The 8,722-nt window shown below is 34.0% G+C and overlaps 1 long non-coding RNA gene across 1 annotated transcript; it reads right to left on the bottom strand.

The window, feature by feature from the left end:
* Positions 1-7,349: 7,349 nt before the first annotated feature.
* LOC149171564 (uncharacterized) lies at positions 7,350-7,982 on the bottom strand. Its single transcript, XR_016259561.1, has 2 exons — positions 7,887-7,982; positions 7,350-7,766 (listed from the first exon to the last, which is right to left on the bottom strand). It is a non-coding gene; the product is annotated as an uncharacterized LOC149171564 (long non-coding RNA).
* Between the last annotated feature and the right edge of the window lie 740 nt (positions 7,983-8,722).

Here is an 8,722-nt window from a genome sequence, read left to right as displayed (position 1 = left end):
AGGCAAATGTATGGAGGCTGAAAGAAGAGGGTGTTGTTACTCTCATTTACTGTTCAGATCAGTATATCAGTCTTTTGGAGACCAAAAGTTATTTTAGTGGGAAGGTGTGATCCAAAATGGATCTAACATAGACTTCTAAGTCTATGAATTTTCCTCACAGAGGAAAAATGAAAGTCAAAGGATGCTCCTGGAAATAGTCTCATTGCAGAGATCTCTTCATTCTGAATCTAACACAATTTGAATGGGCTAAAACGGACTTTGGATGAAGAAGTTAATGTAAAAAGAAGTTTGCCCATTAACCTTAGAAAAGGAAATAATTTCTTATAAATGGGACTTAATGGGAAATATGCACTCCTTAAGGAAATCACATCGGAAAAATCCACAGGAGGACTTAAAGTAAGGGCAGAAGGACTCCCTAATTGCGATCTCCAATATATTGCATCGGAGGCAGGCTTCCATGCGATATTAGAACCTTAGGTAAGCCGAATTGCGATGTGTGATAAAGCGATCGGCAATGGAGTGATATGGAAGAGGACCCAAAATACTATATTCCACAGCCTAAAACCCTTATCGAATCTGTAAGACATATCAGATCGGAGCTTGAAGGGATAAAGGCCTGGCGGGAGGACACTGCGATAGCGATATGCGATATGCTATGATCGGCGATCGGTGATCAGGGAACCAATACAAATGGGCCGTTAACATATGCAAGACGCGCTTGCAATTTGTGATCAGAGCACGAACCCGATGGGTTTATAAACACAATTGAATATAATTTGAAATCCGATTTATGTGGATTTCTGTGTGTTTCCCGTGTATTGAGGTTTTGATCTTCCGCCTATGCAATTGCGATATTACAAGCAAAGACGGACCTGATGGGATCATAAGTGCGATTTCATATTATTTGAAGTCTGGGCTAAAGGCCATGATGCGTTTTGCGTGTGTTTCCTGTGTATTTCCATTATTTGTCTATTTCGGCTAGAGGAAGGCAAAACGACCAGGTTTTCCGCACCGTTGGTTCCTTTCCAATTGTAAACTGATTCTTGTGATGAAACAGTTGGGTTCTTCAATGATGAAGGACTGTAACCGATGTGTTACAAAAACATAGAGAACAAAATTGATGGAGGTATTTGTAGAGGCTGAGAGATAACACAGAGAGAGATCAGAGAAGCTCCAGAAGCCCAAATATTCTTCAGTGAATGTGTGGGTAGAGTAAGGATGTTGGGGAATCCATTGGAAGGCCCAGTGAATGCTTAGATGTCGGAGAAAGCAGAGCGCTTAACAGAGCATAGCCACCAGAGGTTGGAAAGGCAAAGCCAAAGCGCTTAACAGAGCCAGAGCCAGAGCTAGAGCCAAAGCCAAGAGCCAGAGCCGAGCGCAGAGGCATAACCACCAGAGGTTGGAGGTAAAGCTGTAGAGCCAGAGAGCTCAAATGGACTTCTAAAGAGCCATGAAGCTACAATGAAGTTTAGAACCAAAAAAAGATCGAAATGATCAAGCTGTTGTTGGTGACTGTTATACTGTAGACAGAAGAAGGATTCCAGAGACAACACAGAATTTTGAGGGAGTCAGAGAGGCCAGAAGCTCAGAGCACTGACTAAAGGAGTCAAGTTCAGAGAAGCCTAGATCTGTCTACAGCTAAAGCACAGCCAGTGAGATAAGATGGTATTCTAAACCCATAGGTTCAGTTGTAAACCAATGGAGTTGAGTGTGGAACTTGTAAAAGAAAGATTACCATAATCCTAGAGAGCCTAGTCGAGTTGACTAGAGCTCACGAAGACGTAGCCCAAGAGGTTTGGGTGAACTCCATATTATATTGCTGTTATGTGTGATTGCTTATTGCTACATTATATTTGTTGTTATATATGTTTTATATCAATATAAGCAAATCAAGTTAAAGCACTTAACAGTTAGAAGCAAACACAAGCATACACCTATTTCAAGTTATTTATTCCGCAATTGGTTAATCATAAGCACAGATGTTGGGAATATATAAGCTTTGGAGTGGGAGAGGCTCCTGTAAGCTTGACAAGAAGCCTTTAGGTCCCCATTTCAGATCAATGGTGTAGAGAATATTGATAGGTTTTCTTTTATATAAAAAAAAGATGATGAAGAATATACAATTCATCAACACCAACAAAACATGAGTATTATAAAAAGGAACAACTTGATTATGAAAAAAATTGAAGAGGAGCTTTCACAAGTGAAATAGGCCTAACACATGGATATGACCCAACTGATTTCAATTATTTTTCCTTTGTCCCTCACTATAATTAGTCACCAATTAATGGTGTCTCATTTCTTAGTCATTCCATTTTAGATGATCCATAATAGTTTTTTAATGTAGTTGGAATACTTGAATGAGATGTTAAGATGAAAGAGGAATATTCTTCCCTCGTGAAGAATCGCACATGGGATCTAATTCCTCTTCGTAAGGGATGAAATTTGGTTTTCTATAGATGGGTATATAGAAACAAATACATGGTAGATGGCTTTGTCGACAAGCATAAGGCATGTCTTATGGCCAAGGGATTTTCACAAGTTGAAGGGATAGATTATTATGACACCTTTGAGCATGTCACAAAATGGATATCTTATGGATTCACTTGTTGTCTCTCGAGGATGTCTACTAGATGGATATGAAGAGAACCTATTTGCATGGTGATCTACATGAAGAAATTCACATGTAGCAACCGATTGGTTCTTTATAGAATCCTTCTAGTGTTTGAGTGCATTAATGTTTATTGTATGGTCCCAAACAAGCTCCTTGATCTTGGTATGAGAAGATGGATAATTTTTTAATTGCATATATCTTGGAATTTTGCATATTTTCTTGATCTTCTTCAACACTTTAACATGGAAAAATGTAAGCCTACACCTATAGTTAAGTGTTACCCTTTCTTCCAGATTCTATACATCATGTGTTAATAATTTTCTATATGGACAATTGGTTGGGAGTATATTGTATCTAACCCATACACATCTTGACATATCTTTTGCAGCAAGCCTTGTATCTCAATTCTCTCAAGATCATCATGAGAGTCACAAGAAGATTGTAAAGCACATCGAGGTACATTGAGGGTACAATCAATTTTGACGTTTAGTACACATTTGGTGCTTCTCATATTTTGGGATTCATTGATTTTGATTGTGTTTGGTTGATGATGAAAAGTCCACATCTGGTTTTGTCTTTTGGATCCTCTCTTATTGCATGGTCTTGCAAAAAGTAAATTAGCAATTGCATTATGTTGTGTAGAAGTTGAGTATTGTGTTACACTTTTAGGTATTTCTTCCTTGGCTTCAATAGCTAATGAAAGACTCTTAGGTGTGATAATGGCATAAACATTTCTCACAACCCAATGGAGTATCAAAAGAAGAAACACAATGAGATCCACATGCACTTCATATGTCCTCATTTTTTCAATTAAAATACATGCTTAAGGTGAAGTAAGTTCTTCTTAGAAAGCCATTTCTTTGTTTTATTTGGTGTCTTTTAGAAAAGTGTTCTTCATATGGTTTTTCTCTTTTTTGGTTATAAAAATTTATAAAACCAATTATGAAAACACATTTTGGTTTTATTGATTTTTACAATTCACCCAAATACTCGACTACTCATGATTGTAAACTCAAATGTATCATTTGTTAAAATGACCTTTTCCATTACTATTTATAAGGATGCCCTCCACTACTGCATATGGATATATATAAATATACAATATTTAATGTGTATACACACTCATACTTTAAAAAATACAAATCTAGTATCTTTTATGACTTCTTATGAATATTGTTTTAAATTTTTTCATTTCAAGGACATCGTTTCGAAAGGGAAAAAGGGTGATGAATATCGGCCGGACTACAAAATCTTTCAAAACTCTATCAGCTGTTAACAACCATATAGACATCCAAATTCTATGGAACATGGATACAGCCACCCCTTGCCTCCACATTAATCGAATCAACATCCATAATTCCATATAACATGTATACCATCGAGTACAATCCAATGTTTCTAATCATCCATATTTCGGTGGTTCCATTCCTCCTCACTGCGTAACAAACTGCAGTTTGAAGGAACAATTCCATATAACAGGGATACCATCGAGTACAATCCAATATTTCTAATCATCCATATTTCGGTGGTTCCATTCCTCCCAACTGCGTAACAAACTGCAGTTTGAAGGAATGGAGCTGGGTAGATATTGATGGCCAAGAAAAAGGCACGCTGTTCTAAGCTCCATAAGCTGGCAGCAGCTGGAATTAAGTTTGAGTGTGTTGTAACTTTGCATGGACGATACGTAGACACCAGGTGGAATGTACTTCGGATAAAAAGGTGGGTCAAGAAATGCTGGCGAAATGTGGTGACATGAATGTTAGTATGGATGCCCATATGGATGGGCATCCCGCTATAAAGTCTTAAAGCCTCTGCTGCTGGGTAGTTATTGATCACTACTGTCATAGTTGATTACAGATTATCTACTCTAACCGAGTGGATTACAGATTATTTACTATTCCGTAGCCTTTTTGCCGACCATGGTGAGTGTTTTCTACGATGAAATTTAATTGTTTGGTCAAACGCCTCTTTGCGTTACTTGGTAGGTAATATTTCTTAATTCAGGAATATTTTTAAAATCTATAACATTAATATATAAGAGTTTTAGAGGGATGATTTTTTTTTTTTGAAGGATCACATTTTTTGGTGTAAATATTTTTTAAAATGTAAAATTTGAATAAAAAGTTTGTAAGTTTATAAAATTGATTTTTTTAGTAATTTTATAGATTTGAAATTAAGATATATATACATGTAATATTTTTTCATTATTTAAGTTGTATTTTTGAATAGTGAGACAGCTTAAAATGTTTTAACCATAAAAGAAAAAATCAATTGCTTTATATGATGTATATATAGGTTTTTTTAACTACTTCATCTCATATGGAATTGAAATAATGTGATAAGCTTATGCTACTTCATATGGAATTGAAATATTTTATTTATGGTTTAGAGTGACAGTGAAATATTTGTACTTCTCTTCCTCATTAATATTTTTATCCTCTTTAGTAATATTTTTCTTTCTTTGGGTCACTCAAACTAAGATTATTGATGTTTTATACATTTTTAATTAAACAAACCAAACACATTTATTCATTTTTGTATTTTTGTTGTTGTCTAATTTTTTTATTCAAAGAATATTTTATTTTTATTTTAAAAAGGACACATCTCAAACCAAGTTAGCAACAATTTTTGAGCTCTGTTTTTATGAAAGTTCATGATGGATTTAAAAAGGGAAATTAAACTAGAAAAATAATAATTAATTATAATTATAATTAATTAATAATTAAACCAACCTGATGCATCTTAACTATGTAACTGTCAAGAGACTAGAGGATCAAATCTCTTGAGATACAAGTCTCATTTAGAGTGAAAATATATTTATCCTTCTAAACCTTTGATAAATCTAAAATAGTAAATACTCAAGCAAGAATAATAATATATATGAATAAAAAAAACTGTATTTTTAAATATTTAATAAAAATATTTAAAACATAAAAATATGATTGAAAATAATTCAAGTTATAAATAGTCTTCTACCTAATTTTATTAAGTCTTTTAGGTTTTTTTTATCATATTAACTAACAAAATAATATGTATGATTTAATAAGATAATATGTATTTTTCTTTCATTTGAAATTTATAGATTGTTCTTTTTTAATACGGCGAATTAACCTTACTGCACAACATTTTATTTTTTAATCCCTGATCTTTTTTAACATTGTCACCGTGAAAGAAAGCAGAAAATGAAACTTAATTGTTTGTAGTTTTCTTTTTTATCATATTAATGAATAAAATAATATGTATGATTTAATAAGATAATATGTATTGTATTGTAATTGAAATCTATAGAATATTCCTTTTTAATTAATCCAATTAAGCTTACTGCATAACATTAGCGTTTTTTTATCCTTGATCTTTTTAAACATAGTCACGGTGAAAGAAAGCAGAAAATGGAACCTGCAAATTTTCATAAACTTAAAATGAAAATCACTCATAACTTGCCCCCCTTATTACCAAGGGAAAAAAAACTGACAAAGAAAACTGAAAAAGAGAAAGGTTCTGAAATTAATTAAGACAGCCGACAGGTACCTGTACATCAACTAAAACATCCAGCGATGTAATCATATTTGCTTATATTGTAAACATTACTTGATCACTTGATCTCTCCATAGATACTATGTATTTTGCATAAACGATTTAAATCAATCGATTCTCTTTAATCTCAAGATTAAAAATAAACACGGACTTCTCGGTGGTATTAAGAATATTATATATGAGTGCATTCAGGTATATATCATGTCCATATGGGCTTTGAATAAATGGTGGAGTATATTCTTAAAATATTTCAAGATGGTGAAAATATATGAAAATTTCCACATAACTAATAAAAAAAAAGCAACCATTTATATTATAAATATCTATAGTTATTGCTGCTATTCTGAATTATGTAGAATAATTAAATACAAAGCAAGAACGTCATACCTGTTTAGACAAATGGAACATTAGATGTGTCAGTAAGTGCTACACTCAAATATATTGAAGTTTCATTTTTGATAAAATGAGTTATTAGGGGAGAGAAATTGACCCCTAGTATTATTGAAGGAAAATGGTTTTACAACAAAAACTCAACTAATTTAATTAACTCTCTTAAAGCTTATGTTATAATTAAAAATTACTTTTTTTTCCTCTAAATTTGAGTATTATCACAGGCATGGAATTTGAGGGGCTCATGGGGTGATTTGTATTTTGCCCGAAAAATATAGTTCAAAATTCTGTAAGGCCGTAAGGCCGTCAAGATTTTTACTTGATATAAAAAAAATCGAGAAAGTGTGAAAACCACAAATTTAAGGGTGACTTTATTTCTAGAATATTGTAATTGAAAAGCTCTTTTCTGAGTAGGAAAAATTTTTTGTTTTTTTTTCTCAGTAAGGACTAATTTCTATTAAAAAGAAGAATGGTACAATAGTAAGGACTAATTCTATTAAAAAAAAGAATGGTATTAAAAAGAAGAATGGTACAATAGTAAGGACTAATTCTATTAAAAAGAAGAATGATACACTAAGAAGTTACAATTCTATTAAAAAAAAGAATGGTATTAAAAAGAAGAATGGTACAATAGTAAGGACTAATTCTATTAAAAAGAAGAATGATACACTAAGAAGTTACAGCTCAGCCACAAGAGACAAAAACACAGGCTGCTGGAAAAAATAAGCTATCCACCTCAGTATGACATGTTCTGCAAATGGTATATCTATAATTTATATGGATTTGATTAGAGATATATACATTAACTCTTATACAACGGAGATATATACATTAATATGGATTTTGAGATATATCATAAAGCCATTGAAAATGGAAACTCTAGATCCAGTGATAAACCCTAATACCTATAATAGCAATATCCTAATAGTGGCCACGGGTCACCCTAGTTTCAACTATAGCCCTCTCCGAAAATTTAACAGGACAAGCCAAAACTAATGGGCAAACTCTACCGGATAATTGCAGTTTGGTTCAATTGGCTGAGCTATTTTAGCCTTCAAACCTAGCGGTGAACGACATGTTCGCCTGGAATCCCTAAAATGCATGGCTGCATTCATCTCCGGAGAAAAACTAATAGCTGCCGATCTCTTGCTCGCGTCCAACCGTTCTGCAACTTGATCGCGCAGATGTTGATCTTCTGCCTTTATTTTAAGGACCCGACTATGCAGAACTGCACTTTCAGGAGAAGTCATGTTAGAGCAATCAGAGGTACAAAAATAATGAGAAACTATTGAGAGCTCATGTGAATGCAATCAGAACCACAAGAATCATGAAAAACTATTGAGAATACCAAACAAAGCAGTATGGTCATAACAGGCCACAAGGACTATAAATCCCATCTGTGTATCAAAGTAGAAAAACAAATTAATTACTACGACGACCCGACGGGGCCGCTCGGGGCGTTTTATACAGAAAATATCTTAGGGTTAGGGTTTCTGGGGAAGCCCGCCGTGAAGATATTTAATAAAGTAAGTCGGCAGCCTAACACGCCGTCGCATGGGATAAGGAAAAGGTTTACTAAACTTAGTCGGCAGCATTACATGACGTTGCCTGCCGAATTATTTGGAGACCAGGGGCTCTCAGCAGTTGATTTAATCGATAGGCGCACGATATTCAAGTTACTTCAGACGACACCCGTCATCAACCAATGGAGACGACCTCACACTTATGTTTCAAACCGAGCTCTTTGAACTCGTCCGCGAATCCTATTTCCTACCGTATAGTATCTTTACATGCGAGGGGAATAGCCATGGAGTGTCCTTTCTAAGCTCGTCCTCTCCACGTGCTGTTACTCAGAGGGCGATGGTTATTTCGCTCACATGTCAGATAGCATTAATATTGCTATAGGGTCGGAAATACGAGTCGCGGAACTGGTCGAAGTTCACTTCTCCAAAAGAGTGATAGTGACATGTGGTCCTTTAAGTGACACTGCATTTCTGAGAACTCAGAGTGACAGTGATATGTGATCTTTTAGGCATAGTTACCAAGTTTGAATCTGTTTTATGGGATATTATAATCTTATATAAAATGTGAATAAAAATTTAGGAAAAAATTGATAATATACATTTTAAAGACTTAAATATTATATATTTTATTTTTTTAACAATAAAATATTATAAGCATTTT

Source organism: Pinus tabuliformis, chromosome 4_2, assembly GCF_031772625.1.
Source record: "Pinus tabuliformis cultivar Carrire ecotype Pingquan chromosome 4_2, CPIR1, whole genome shotgun sequence".
NCBI lineage: Eukaryota > Viridiplantae > Streptophyta > Pinopsida > Pinales > Pinaceae > Pinus > Pinus tabuliformis.
Note: the sequence above shows the minus strand (reverse complement) of the source record. Positions and strands in the feature narration are given on the sequence as shown.